Genomic DNA, 14,343 nt, shown 5'->3' with positions numbered 1-14,343 from the left:
TTGGAGCCCCCGGACATCAGAGAGTTGAGTGAGAGTAGGTTCACCTTCCAATCTCCCTCCAGCTTTGGGCTGACTGGGTAAAATGACCACCTGTTCCATCCTGTCCCTGCCCAGGCAGCAGAGTCTGGGAGAGGAAGAGTGAGGAGGGGAGGAAACCCTCCAGCCACAAGCCCTCAGTGTGGTTTGATTGGCCAGGGGAGGAGGCATGAGACCCAGCTTTAACAACTAACTTGAACAACTAAAGGTGGGGCAGAATCTATGCATGATGTAGTAAGAACTCGGAAAGGAGGATTTGACACAAAAGAGTTAGGGAAGGAGTTATTGGAGAAAATATAATCATATCTATACTCTTAAACTCAAACTATGAAATAAATTATACAGGAAAACATTTACTTTTATTAAAAAATTATTTATTTTCCTATGTTGATTGGAGGGAGACTATACAGTGGGGCCTTGACTTACAAGTGTCCCGACTAACGAGTTTTTCGAGATATGAGCTGTCTCTTGGCCGATTTTTTGCTTTGAGTTGCGAGCTAAAATTCAGGTTACGAGCCAGCTTCAGATACCCCACCGCTAGTTGGCGCAGTGAACATCACAGTGAACACCACAACATCAGCCCAGCATCACGTGTCTCACTTGTTCACTTTATGATTTGTCATACGAGTAATTTGAGTTATGAGCTCTGTCACGGAATGTATTAAACTCGTTAAGTCAAGGCCCCACTGTAGTATAAAATAAAACTGGCAGAGACAATATATTTTAGTGTGGTTATTTAATGAGGTATGCACAGATCTATTCAGTACAATGACTTTGACATACAGCAAAAATGTAGCTACTGTTGATAAAAAATGACCTAACTGCTTTTTTAAAAATATGTTGATTAAAAATATGCTTTTTCAAAAAAAATTATTTTAGAGAGAGAGAGAGAAAGAGAGAGGGAGAGAGGAATACTGATCTGTTGCCTCCCATACGCATCCTGACTGGGGATCAAAACTGCAACCTGGGTATGTGTCCAGACCGGGAGTTGAACCTTTGACCTTTGTGTCCATGGGATGATGCTCAAGCAACTGAGCCAGACTGGCCATGGCCCATCTGCTTAAAAAAAATAAAACGTACTTGCAACCACTGAGGAGAGACATATCACTGCATGGATTCTGATTAACAGCAATTAATACAGCAGAAGCTACAGTGACCACTTAAAAAGTTTAGATTGCTTCTGTTTGTCATTAGACTGTGTAACCTAGCAGAAAATTAAATTTCGATGTTGTTTCTTGAGAAAAGATTCCAAAACTTTATATTTGCATTCAATATCACAATATAATACAATACAGACTTCAACTTGCATATAGCTTTTCTTTATTGTGGAAATAAGAGTATATAGCAGGTCTACATTTAAAAATTTTTGTTAATTTAAAAGCGTTAATGAATTATTTTAAATGCCAACTTGACAATTAATGTTCGAATATTAAAGAGAATATGATTCTTGTAGTTCACAAAGAAAGCATAGCCTTGCTGGATTTCTAGAAATTCCATTCATATAAAGGATTCTAGGTCATTTTCTTGAGTTATTATTGTTGAATAATATCATATTTTAAGGTTTTTTTGTTAGTTGCCTAAATTGAGAAAAAAAATCACTCATAGGAAAAGATAAAGTAAGTTTAAAGTTTATTACTAAATTAAATAAGTTGTATCTATTTAAATAAAAATCAGAGTTGGCTAAGTTCAGTTGACTGAAAATAAACAGGAACCTATGAGGCATCAAAATATTTGGAAAGTTTATTAAATACCATAGATGAATTGGAGCCACTAGGTGGAAATTGAGATTTTTGCTTCCTATGTTTAGAACTCTTATTGACTCTCTAAAATATTTTCAATTCAAAGTATCATGCCCAATAGTAAGAAGAGCCAAAGCTTGAGAGTTAGGAAGCAACTGAATCTTGAGAAAAACCACAATGTTTTCCCTGAACTGTTTAGAGGCAGAATTTAAATTAGGTAAAAAGAAGAATTAGTTTATTGATTCTGCCTGGCTCCTCGGGTGAAATATACAGATGAAATGTTTCATGGGAAAAGAGAGTTCTCATGGGCAATGGTGTCAAGTTAAAACAGGAAAATACGGTCTTATTGTTGCCACATTGAAAGGTTGGTTAAATTTCTTAAAGCATCAAAATATTAGTGGATCAGGTCACTGTGGGAAGAGATCACCAACACTGTATATAACTAAAAAAGGTAAGTCCACACTTAAAAACCCATATTTGATCAAATGTATCCTTTATGGACTAAATCTGAGTGGATGCCTATGTGGTATAAGAGGCACAAATCTTTTGGTCGCAAGAACTGGAGAGAAAGCTCACCTTCCTCATTTACTATGTGTGTCCTCTTGGCACCTTACTTTGCTGTTGTAATTAAAGTTCCTCATAGAATAAGGAAAACAGTATTTGCTCTACAGGTTGTTGTGAAGATATAATACAAATGGAAAAGAATGTGTGTAGACCCCGTGGTCGGCAAACTGCAGCTCGCGAGCCACACGTGGCTCTTTGGCCCCTTGAGTGTGGCTCTTCCTAAGCCTTAGGAGTACCCTAATTAAGTTAATAACAATGTACCTACCTATATAGCTTAAGTTTAAAAAATTTGGCTCTCAAAAGAAATTTCAATCGTTGTACTGTTGATATTTGGCTCTGTTGACTAATGAGTTTGCCAACCACTGGTACTAGGCAATCAATCAATGTCAGCCATCTCTCTTATTGTGGCTTTTAAAGATTTATGATAAAAGTTTATTATCAATATAAGACAAATCTACATAATTTCTTCACGTTGACCTGTCTCATATCTAAGTCTGAATCTCTTTATGTATAATTATATGTTGAGAGCTTGACACATGAAAATGGTTGAAAGTCACTAAGTTCCACGCCTCAAAAAGGAAAAACAAAAAGGAAAATGAGCCTATAATTTTAGTCATCACCAGGATGGTACTATAGTGTCAGGCTCATTCTTTTGGGAAATAAAAGTAAGAGTTAAATTTTCAACATATTTCTTGGTATCTTAAAAATGTCAGACAGAATAAGATTTCATATCTATACTCTCTGTGCATTACTGGGAAAGTAAATGGTTTCAAGTCATGTAATTTCCAAGACAGCAGCAATAACTTTGTTGTGCCCTTGTTGATCTTAAAGTGGAGCATGAATAACAGCTTTGGAGACTACCAACGATGCCTAAAATACTCCTGGGGGAGCAACTCCTAGGGACACCGGGAGAATCTGGCTACAAATGTATTAATCAAAAAAGCTATCTGCCTATTACGTGATAGGATTTAATTCGTTAATAGTGTTACAGCTATGAAGCAGGTCAGTAAGTCCAGCCAACAATCAAGGGAAAATGTCAAAGACTTTGTGGACATATTTTTCAACAATCACACTATTATTTTAGAGGGTTTAGTAAAAATATATCAGGAACCTTTAAATATACATTCTGTATAAGTTCATAATTTCAGTTCTGGAATTCTAATAGACAAAATAAGTTTAAAGAAAACTAATAATTTTAATGATAACATTATAATAGTAACTTTGGAAGCAACATCATTGTTAAAAAATACTGAAGCAGTTAAGAAAATCATATATATTTAATTAATAGTAGGTGATGATTAAACATAGTTTAAGAATTTATAACATTCTGAGGAATATTCACATTATATAAAATGAAACACTTCCGTTTGTAAACTTGATCTACAGTATGATTGCAGTAATCTAAAAATCTGAAATGCACACTTTTGGCCATGCCATGTTAACTGGTCTTGGAATTGCCCTTTTGATGAAAATAACAGCAAAACTGGGAGAATATATATGAAGTAACTGTTTTTAGACACTAACCATCATGCAGCTCAGAAATGTGATTCTTGAAAGAAGGAAAATACACAATATGATATCCAAAAATAGATCACCTTGGTTAATCTCTCCCCACTCACCTTCCCCCACCTCCGCCTTCCCTCTGAAATTCCTGAGTCTGTTCCATGTTTCTATGTCTCTGGATCTATTTTGTTTGTTAGTTTATTTTGTTCGTTAGATTTCATATATGAGTGAAATAAGATAAATTGTCTTTCTCTGACTGGTTTATTTCACTTTCTCTGACTGGATTATTTCAGTGAGCATTATGTTCTTCAGGTCCATTCATGCTGTTACAAAAGGTAAGATTAGCTTCTTCTTCTTCTTTTTTTTTTTTTACAGCTGATTAGTATTCTATTATGTAAATGTGCCAAAGCTTTTTTATCCACTCATCTACTGATGGCACTTGGGTTGCTTTCAAATCTTGGCTACTGTAAATAACGTTGCAATGAACATAGGGTGCATATATTCTTTTGAATTAGTGTTTCGGGTTTCTTTGGATATATTCTCAGATGAAGTGGAATCACTGGGTCACAAGGCAGTTCCATTTTTAATTTTTTGAGGAAATACCATACTGTGTACCACAGTGGCTGCACCAATTTGCATTCCCACCAGCAGTGCATGAGCGCTCCCTTTATTCCACATCCTGGCCAACACTTGTTTGTTGATTTATTGATGATAGCCATTCTGACAAGCAGGAGATGATATTTCTTTGTGGTTTTAATTTGCATTTCTCTGATGATTAGTGATATTCATATACTTATTGAGCATCTATATGTCCTCTTTCGAGAAGTGTCCATTTAGGTCCTTTGCCCAGTTTTTAATTGGATTGTTTGTTTTTTAGGTGTTGAGTTTTTTAAGTTCTTTCTTTATAATATTATCTTGTTACATTATAATAATACTAGAGGCCCAGTGCACAAAATTCGTGCACTCGGGGCGGGGAGGGGGGGTTGTCCCTCGGCCCAGCCTGCACCCTCTCGCAGTCCAGGAGCCCCCGGGGGATGTCCAACTGACAGTGTAGGTCCACTTCCCACGGGGAGCAGGCCTAAGCCATCAGTTGGACATCCTTAGTGCTGTTGCAGAGGCAGGAGAGGCTCCCGCCACTGCCGCTGCACTCGTCAGCCTTGAGCCGGGCTTCTGGTTGAGTGGCACTCCCACTGTGGGAGCGCAATGACCACCAGGGGGCAGCCCCTGCATTGAGCATCTCCCCACTGGTGGTCAGTGTATGTCAGAGTGACCGGTTGTTTTGCCTTTTGATCGATTTGCATATTAGCCAATTATTATATAGGATGTGTTATAATAATTTACGAGTGTACTTTTTCATATCAATAGTATGATAAACAGCATGGTAAACTTATCATAGAGGTCCTACCAACTTCCAGATCCAAATAGATAATAAAATATTCTGGGGAATTCAGAGGGCAGTTCACACTGTACACAAAATCAAAAGAAAAGAAAAAGAGAGAGAACAAAACTGTGGGAATGAAAGGCATTAAATAGATCAATAATAAAAATATCAGTAAGTAAATCTTCTGGGAGAAGAGACAGGGAGCATTCAGAAAAGTGTGCTCTTCCTAAGGTCCACTAAGATCTTTCAAATATCAAAGTCCAATACTGTCTACCACTTGCAGTACTTGCTGGTAAAATTATTTCTAAAGTGCTTTGCTAGCCTGAAAATAGAACTTTATCCTGAATATTGACTTGAAGACTGTTTGGTGAGTATTCTCCTATTATAACAAATAACATTATGCAAAGTTTGTGCAAGGCCACCCATACTATTGAAATAAATTATAGTGATAAACTGTCAGGACTAGAGATAGTAAAGGACAGCACTTCCAGAGTCCTGATAGAAAGCTAAAAAATATATTTGGACTTAAGTAAAGTTTATTTTCTACTTTATAAAAGTAGAGAAGTCCTCTTCCCTCTTGTGGCCATTGTAGGAGTGCCAGCGGTCAAAATGACTTCTGACTGGAGCAAGACCTGTGAAAGGCATTTCAATGTACCTCCCCACATTCGAAGGAAGATTATGTTGTCTTCTCTTACCAAAGAGCTGAGACAGAAGTACAATGTTCGATCCATGCCCATCGGAAAGGATGATGAAGTTCAGATTGTTCGAGGACATTACCAAGGGCAGCAAATTGGCAAAGTAGTCCAGGTTTACAGAAAGAACTATGTCATTTACATTGAACGAGTGCAATGTAAGCTCGTTGAGAAAGCTAATGGAATAACTGTTCATGCCGGCATTCACCCCAGCAAGGGGTTATCACTAGACTAAAGCTGGACAAAGACCACATAAAGATCCTTGAACGTAAAGCCAAACCTCGCCAAGTAGGAATGGAAAAGGGAAAATACAAGGAAGAAACAATTGAGAAGATGCAGGAATAAAGTAATATTATATACAACTTTCATTAAAAACTTAAAATGAAAAATAAATAAATAAAAGCAGAGAATGTGCTTTCTGTGGATCTTGTGGTTAAAAATATTAACTAAAATGGCCATGGGACTTTAATGAATAGGATTAAGATGAATAAATTATAAGCAGATTTCCATAAAGAAGGAAAACCTAATCAAATCCAACAACCTGTAAATCTGTTGGCATCACAGATTAAGTGGCTTTTATTAATGGCCCTTTTTGTAGTTGAACTTAACCTTAATTACTAAAGAGCCTTGGTTACTGGTTAGCCCTATATAGAGACCTTTGAGCCCACCAGCTACTTTTAGATTCAGATAAAGAAACTATGCCCCAGAGAACTTAATTATAGAGCAGTTTAGATCGCTGAGAATGATAATTTCCTTGGGGAAAAGTCATCACAGTAAATACGATAGTTTTCCCATGAATTTTATCAGAAAAGTCCATGAAAATTTGATTTCCTTAATTTTCACTATAGGCAGACTAGTTATATTATTGTTTTCTATCAGTTATGATAAGAAATGACTTTTAAGTAATGTAAAATTATAAAGAATATTATATCTCTTATTATATTTATTTCTTTTAGTTATTTTATGCTCTACCCACTTTTAAAATTATGCATTGTGGGTAGTGTCTATTAATAGTTACAGTCATAATTAGAAGTCTTCTCATAGGCTCATCATAGGCACCCCAAGAACTCCACTCACACTTATAAAACTTCCATATGTACAAATAGAAAAACTGGACAAATTGAAAGTCAAGACTGTTAAGGACTCAGAACTGAGGTTTTCAAACTGCCAGCCTGGAATTTGGAGGGACAGATACACCTATCGGTGTAGAGCCAAGCCCCCCTCGCTGAAGAAAAGCTGCCGGCACCATATATGGGTAGGAACACTTAAATGGTGATTTTGACTAATTGTTGGAGGCTAAGTGTGGACCAGCTTGAAAACTCTATAGGGCAAGAGTTTTAGGGGGTTCCTGCACTTCCGTGGACTTCTCCTTCGGGAAATCCAGGAGGTTGTCATGTGGAGATCTGTGAATGAGCCCCCTGAAGGGTGGGAGTGGGGAGGAGGAACCACTGTGAAATATACCCAGAGCCTTCTCCATAACAAAACCTGCTCCGGGGGAAAAGACTCTGTCAGACTCTGAGTCTAGTTTAGGGAACAGGATACCTCCCACTCGAGCCCCCTCCAGACTTCCAGTTTTAACAAAGGGCAGAAAACCACAGAGGTCAGGGATTCAAAAAAAAAATAGATGGAAAAGAGGGAGGGAGCAGGCAATAGGGAGAGGTGGGGTGGGCTGTACAACTGAAGAAATACTTGGGAGGTCAGTCCGGAGTCACAGGCTCACTAAGAGATTGAAGCTCAATAGGAAGATTCGGGAGCACTTGCCTTCCCGCACACTTTACAGTGGATTACAGCTGAAAGAGGCGCTGGATTGCAGATAAATTACAAAGAGAGGAGACACAAAGACACTAAAGGAATTCGAAGCCTGTGGTAACTATAGCTACAACAAACATTAAACAGCTCCCCCAGGTTAATACAAATCCTCACATCAAAGGCCTATTGACTTCAGTTCTTATTACTAAAAGCAACCTGTCTAGCTTTCAATAAATAAATAAATCACAAGGCAAGCAAAAGTGAAGAAAAACTACCATGAAGAGACAGCAATCATCAGAACCAGACTCAGACATGACATATAGATGTGGGAATTATCAAACAGATAATAAAAATAAAACATCAAAATTTGTGGGACACAGTAAAACCAGTGCTTAGAAGGAAATTTATAACATTAAATGCAATATACTGGAAAAGAAAAAAGATCTAATTTTCCCTCTTGGGAAACTAGGAAAAGAAGAACAAATAAAAACTAACGCAAGCAGAAGAAAGGAAATCATAATTTTAAAAATACAGCATGAATCAACAAAATTGAGGGGGGAAAAAGCAATACAGAAAAATCGATGAAACCAAAAACTGGTTTGTTGGAAAGATCAATACAGATCAATCTCTTGTCAGGCTTGCAAATTAAAAAGAGAGAGGACAAATTCATGTGCTGTCACCTGACTGCCTTCTGAGGCATTCCAGCCCAGGCTCAGGTGTCACTCTCCCCACCTCCAAGAGAGCTCTCCACCGGCTCCTGCTTCCCTAATTTGCATTATTAACCATGATATAGAAGGTACAGTAAAATCTTCCTGCCCAGATGTCTTTTGCCTACATCAAATTCTCCCACTGTATATTCTTTTTGCACAATGTGCTGCTTTGTAGCCACATATCATGGTTGCAATTTAACATTTATGGTAACGGTTATTTGGTGGAAGTATGTTTCCACCTCCTTGTCCCTCCCTACCCCCAGTCTATTCGCCTAACAAAACATTGCTTTTTTTTTTTCACTCATAAGTGTATTCCAGAGCTTATATAGTGTTTAGCATGTAGCAGGATCTCAACACATATTTCTAGAATAAATAAATAAAAGAAGAAAGGGGGAGTGGAAGAGGAGAGGAAGGGAGGAGGAAGGTAAGGGGCAAGAAAGGTGGAGAATGGTGTGAGAAGAGTTTGGTCACGCAGGTGGGCCAGGAAAGTACTGTGAGCTTTTTTTTTTTTTTCCTTTATCCTGCTGACAACAAGGAGTCGATATACTAGAATTTTAGGCAAAGGACAGTATCGTTTAGGAAACAATTAAAAGGATTGTGGCTGGGGGTAGCTGAAGGCAAACAGCAAATTATAGTCTAGGAAAGGAATGTCAGAAGCAAAAATCAAGGCAATAGTTGTGTAAATGTTGTGAAGGGCTGGAGGGTGAAAGCAATGGCGCTTGAAAACCGAGCTGTCGTGTGCATTCTCCATCCAAGAGAAGCAAGTGGTTTCAGAGCATCTGGCATTTGGTGACTGAGCAGAATACCTGCATCAGGAAATAATCACCGATAAGTACATGTGCTTCATGTTCCTGGTAACAAACTACAACATAGTCAGAACTTAATAACAGTTTGATATTCTGCAAGGCATCAACATGCTGGCAACTCTGATACTACGGGGCATCTATTCAGGAGGTAAGTATTATAAAAGAGAGCTTTTGCAGAATTGAGAATAAGGCAGAACCCGCTTAACCCAGCAAACAAGCCAGCTGATATCTAAGTCCCCAGTGTGTCCCTTGGTGGGTGTGTTAAGCACGAAGACTATTGTGTTGTCCTAGTTATCCATAGCTCCGTGATGTGATAGAAAAGAAGGTTTATTTTGAGTTTTGGAGAATGAAGTTGTTGTTCTGGGGGAATTATTTGTAGTTCTATTTTCCAGACAGAGATAAATTTAAATCAGCAGTGAACACCGGCATGTTTGGGGGAGAAAAAGTATTCTGTAAAACTGTGGCCCTGCAGAGAAAAAAGACCTCTAACTCTATTACCAAGCTGAGTGCTACATGTTTAAATAGTTTCACTGAGAATTTTATTATCTACATTTACCTATAATATTTGCTATTTCACTGATTTTTTGCACAAGTAATCTTATAGAAAAGGAAAGTAAGTACTATAACTACCTTATTAGACTGTGGCTCATAGTGTATGTTCTTTATGTTGGCCTAGAGTGCAGTATGCATCAATCATATTTGGGGGAGTTAGAATGTGGAGTTTCTGTATTTTATTTTTCCCTCAAAATTAACTTAATGATTTAGAAAAATGTTCAATAACATACGAGGAGATTTATTATGGACATGTCAAAAGTAAATTTAGTATATGTATTTGTAATTTATTAAATCAATTATCATTTAAATTACATTGTTGTTTTCCATCTTCAAATGAGAGTGATTTTATTTTATTTGTTAAAATATGTTTTATTGATTTTAGAGAAAAAGGAAGGGAGTGGGGAGGGAGAGAGAAACATTGATGTGAGAGGGAAACGTAAATTAGCTGCCTCCTGCTTACCTGCTACGGGGATTGAGCCTGCAACCTGGGCATGTGTCCTGACCAGGAACTGAACCAGCAACCTCTGGGTGCACAGGATGACACCCAACCAACTGAGCCACACTGGCCAGGGAACAGGAATGATTTTAAATGTTTTCAGGGTTTTAACATTTATAATTTATATTCTGATCAACACCATGTTTCTATCCTTTTGCACAACCAGAATCTGCCCTCCAAGTCTGCTTAGACTCCCTTTTAATCCCCTGGCACAACTGCAGCTCAGACATGTGTTGTTGGGACACTGGGTTTGGTGGCCTGTTATTTCGATCTTACTGTAAAATATTTGATCTGTGTAATACATTATCATCCTTCTGGCAGACACTCTTTTCTTAATAGAATTTAATATTCAACCTCTGGAGCAATAACTTTGTAATAATAGGTCATAGTGAATAATAAACGATTTCATTCATTCTCTTACAACAGGCTGACATGATAAGCCCTAGCTGGTTTGGCTTAGTGGATAGAGCATCGGCCTGTGGACTGAAGGGTCCCAGGTTCGATTCCAGTCAAGGGCACATGCCTGGGTTGTGGGCTCCATCCCTATTGTGGGGCATGCATGAGGCAGCCGATCAGTGATTCTCTCTCATCATTGATCTTTCTATCCATCTCTCCCTCTCCCTTCCTTTCTGAAATAATAAAAAAAAAAGATGATAAAAATAAGACACTTCCAATTACTATGTGCTAAGAACTATCCTTTGTGGTTGTAAATAAACCCATTGGCGATTATTAAATGTAGAAAATTATCAATAATAGGAGTCCAGGGAAAGTCCTGGAAATCAAATATATGTCTCTTAAAAGGACTGGAAGTTTCAACTAAATGAAAAAACAACAACAACACACCCCACAGGACAATCTAGTAGTCTTTAATTATCTATACTCATGCTATTTTGATATTTCTTTCATAGTTAATGTGTCAGATTACAGTTCCCCAAAGTGACCACAGGATATTTCTTTTCTTACATGCTCTTCCAGAACCTTGCCACTCCCCCATCAAGAGGTGGAGTCAATTTCCTGTCCCCTGGAAATTACACTGGGTTGTGGCTGCCTGGACAAGGAGAATAAGACAGAATTGGTGCTTCAAAAACTCTGAGGCTAGATCACCAGGACTTCCTTCTGGCTCCTCCCAATCTCTGGATGCTCTTCCATGACGCAGACACAATGATGTGAAGAAGTCCAGGCCACATGGTGAGGCTTATTATAGGAGTTCTGATTGACAGTGCCAGCTAAGGTCCAGCCAACGAGCGGCATCAGCTGCCGGCTGTGTGCGTTAATGAGCCCTCAGACGCCCTGTTTTCCAGCCTCCGAGTCTTCCAGCTGAGGCCCCAGACATCATGGCACAGAGGCAAGCCATCTCCATGGTGTCCCGACTAAATGTCTTACATCCAAATTTGTGAGCATAATACATGGTTGATGGAGCCTAAATTTTACAACCTAATAACTGGAACAGCTAGTGAGGTCTGCATATCTAGTTTTATATTATGGAATAGTAATAATAATAATAATAATAATAATAGATATTTGTTACCAGGTTTATATGCTCTTTTATGCAACTTCTCTCAGAATGTGCCAAAGAGCTTGTGAAGATTATAATTTCAAGTATGTAATAGATGTTTTAGCCACATGGGGAAATATATACTTAAGTTATTGTCTATATTAGCCGAAACTGGGAAGACATGATTTAAATTTACTACTATCTTGATAAATATTGGCTTATTATACTTTCTGAGCAATAACTTCAGGCTCACAATATCAGAACTAACACTAGGCGTAGGAAATTATTTCACATTATTGTCTCCCTATGTGCAAATACATACTCTGTTTTTCTTTTTTTCCTTAAAAGAATGACAAATTTGATGACAAGTAATCACTTATTAAAAACAAAGCTTCCTTATTACTCACTGTGTCCTCAAGCCCTAATGCAAACGGGAGGAAAGCAATTCTTTCAAAGCACGTTTGCGGAGACCTAACCCTTAAAAGAAAATTTCTCTTAAATGAAGTAGACCTCTTCCGGAATAGTCAAAGGAAAGTGACAGGGCCATGAGAGCCTCAGGTATGTGAGTGTTTGTCCATTTTCCGTCTGTAAGCAGCCTTGCTAAGCAATTATGAAATGTGCTCACATGCATTTACATAATTAGTGATGCTGCAACTGAATTTTATCAAGTTCAATGAGTATCAAGATCATTATTATGTACAAATGTATTTTACGTTCTATAATGTTTACTATTTCCTTCTGGGTTAAGATACTATCTGACATATTTCAGGCATTTCCCTCCCTCCCCAGATTTACACTGATGAAATAATAATTCCAATAAAACGAACCAATGATTCATTATGCTGAAAGAGCTGGAAGCAACAGATCAGAAAGGAAAATGGCACCTGAAGTATTTTGCTAGATATGTATGGCAAGTGTTTGAACTGGGTAGCTTTCATCTCCTTCCACAAAAAGAAATGTCCTCATCCAGGAAGCTGAATGCACCTTGGTTAAGCTTTCCCTTCACGACCACATTCATCTTGTGGGTATTTCCTAGTTACTAAGTGACTTGCCACCATCTCCTGCTCCCACAGCATGATATACATTAAGATGTATAGACATGACGAAAGGGTGAAGTGAGCAGAGTAATGTCAATGAAAAGACAGCCTTCCAGTTCCCTGTGTATCTCTGCTCGTGGTCCTAATGAGTTGTCAGAAACAGTTCATGAAAGACGCAGCCATTTGTTTCTGGACCCACGAGTGGCCTGAAGGTGCAAACACAGGTGCTGTACTCAGACAGATCCCCTAAAAGCAGCAGCGGCAGGCAATACAGTCTGAGAAGCAATGTTATTTTGCAGCTGTCACATAGGACAAAGCACTTAAGGTAAACTTTTCAAACATAGAAACACAATGCCCTGTCTGTCGGAATGTGCATGGGTAACTTGGCTTTTTATGATATTAGACAAAAGCGGCTATAAATAATGACACCTATTAGGAGATCAGTATTATTTACTGAGGAAGATTATCTCTATCTTTCTTTTATCTATCAATTTATTCCAGGAATACCTTAAAAATACACTTGAGGTGGCTTGCAATAAGAGCACAAAATAAAATGTCGTGCATAATAAGAGACAAAACAATAGAAAATGAAGGAAGCAAATCATCAAGAAGCAACCTCACCGAGGAAAACCTATCAAAAGAGATGCTATAAAATCTATTAAAAGTATATTTGGGCACTTTTAATAGATTTTATAGCATCTCTTTTGGGGGTACTATATTTTAAGAAGCAAGCTACCACCAACAACCAGGAAACAAGCAAAAGAAATTTGAAAAGCCTTTGGATCATTTAGTCAACTAATTTTCTAGAAAGATGTCTCTATTCTTTAAAACCTGTCTAACAACACCATTTTATTACATTGGAGTAAATAAAAAGATTCTATTACTGTACTGAATGGAGAGTAGTCTGAATAAAAAAGACCCTCATGCAGGCACATCATTATTTTATTCCAAAACTCCTACAGTAAAAAGATTATAACATTTTCCAAGACAAAAAAGAAACATATTACACAAAAAGACCTAAATTTAGACCAACATTAGATTTCTCTTTAGCACTATGAGTGTCAGAATAAAATGGAGCAATGTTGTCAGCATTCTGAGGAAAAATTATATTCCATCTAGAATTTGATAATTAGTTAAATTGCCAATCAGATGATGAATACAGAATAAAGATATTTCAAACAAGTAAGGAATCAGACAAAACAGTAATGCCCTCTTATTGGTTTATTACTTGATGATATAGCAAAATGAGGGATTAAATCATGAAAGATGAAGACAGGAGCTCTAAAAATAGGAGAGCAATAAAAGTCAGCCACTGGTGAATAAAAATTAGGAAGCAACCAGCCCAGATTAGAGAAGCAGAATGGAGGGATTTAGAGAGAAGACACTAGATTCCATACAAATAGAGAATAATGTGACCATTGGCCAAACCTGGCCCATCATCATTTTTTATAAAGTTTTATTGAAACACAGCCACACCCAGTAATTTACATATTTTTGCCTATGGCTGCTTTTGTGCTATAGTTGCCAAGTTCAGTAGTTGCAACAGAGACTGAATGGCTTACAAAGTCTAAAATTATTTA

The 14,343-nt window shown here is 37.6% G+C and overlaps 1 pseudogene; it reads left to right on the top strand.

Annotated features, from left to right (window-relative positions):
* Positions 1 to 5,832: 5,832 nt before the first annotated feature.
* Positions 5,833 to 6,273, top strand: LOC102772506 (annotated as a pseudogene).
* The last annotated feature ends 8,070 nt before the right edge of the window (positions 6,274 to 14,343 follow it).

This window comes from Myotis davidii, unplaced genomic scaffold (genome assembly GCF_000327345.1).
Source record: "Myotis davidii unplaced genomic scaffold, ASM32734v1 scaffold1, whole genome shotgun sequence".
Lineage (NCBI taxonomy): Eukaryota > Metazoa > Chordata > Mammalia > Chiroptera > Vespertilionidae > Myotis > Myotis davidii.
Note: the sequence above shows the minus strand (reverse complement) of the source record. Positions and strands in the feature narration are given on the sequence as shown.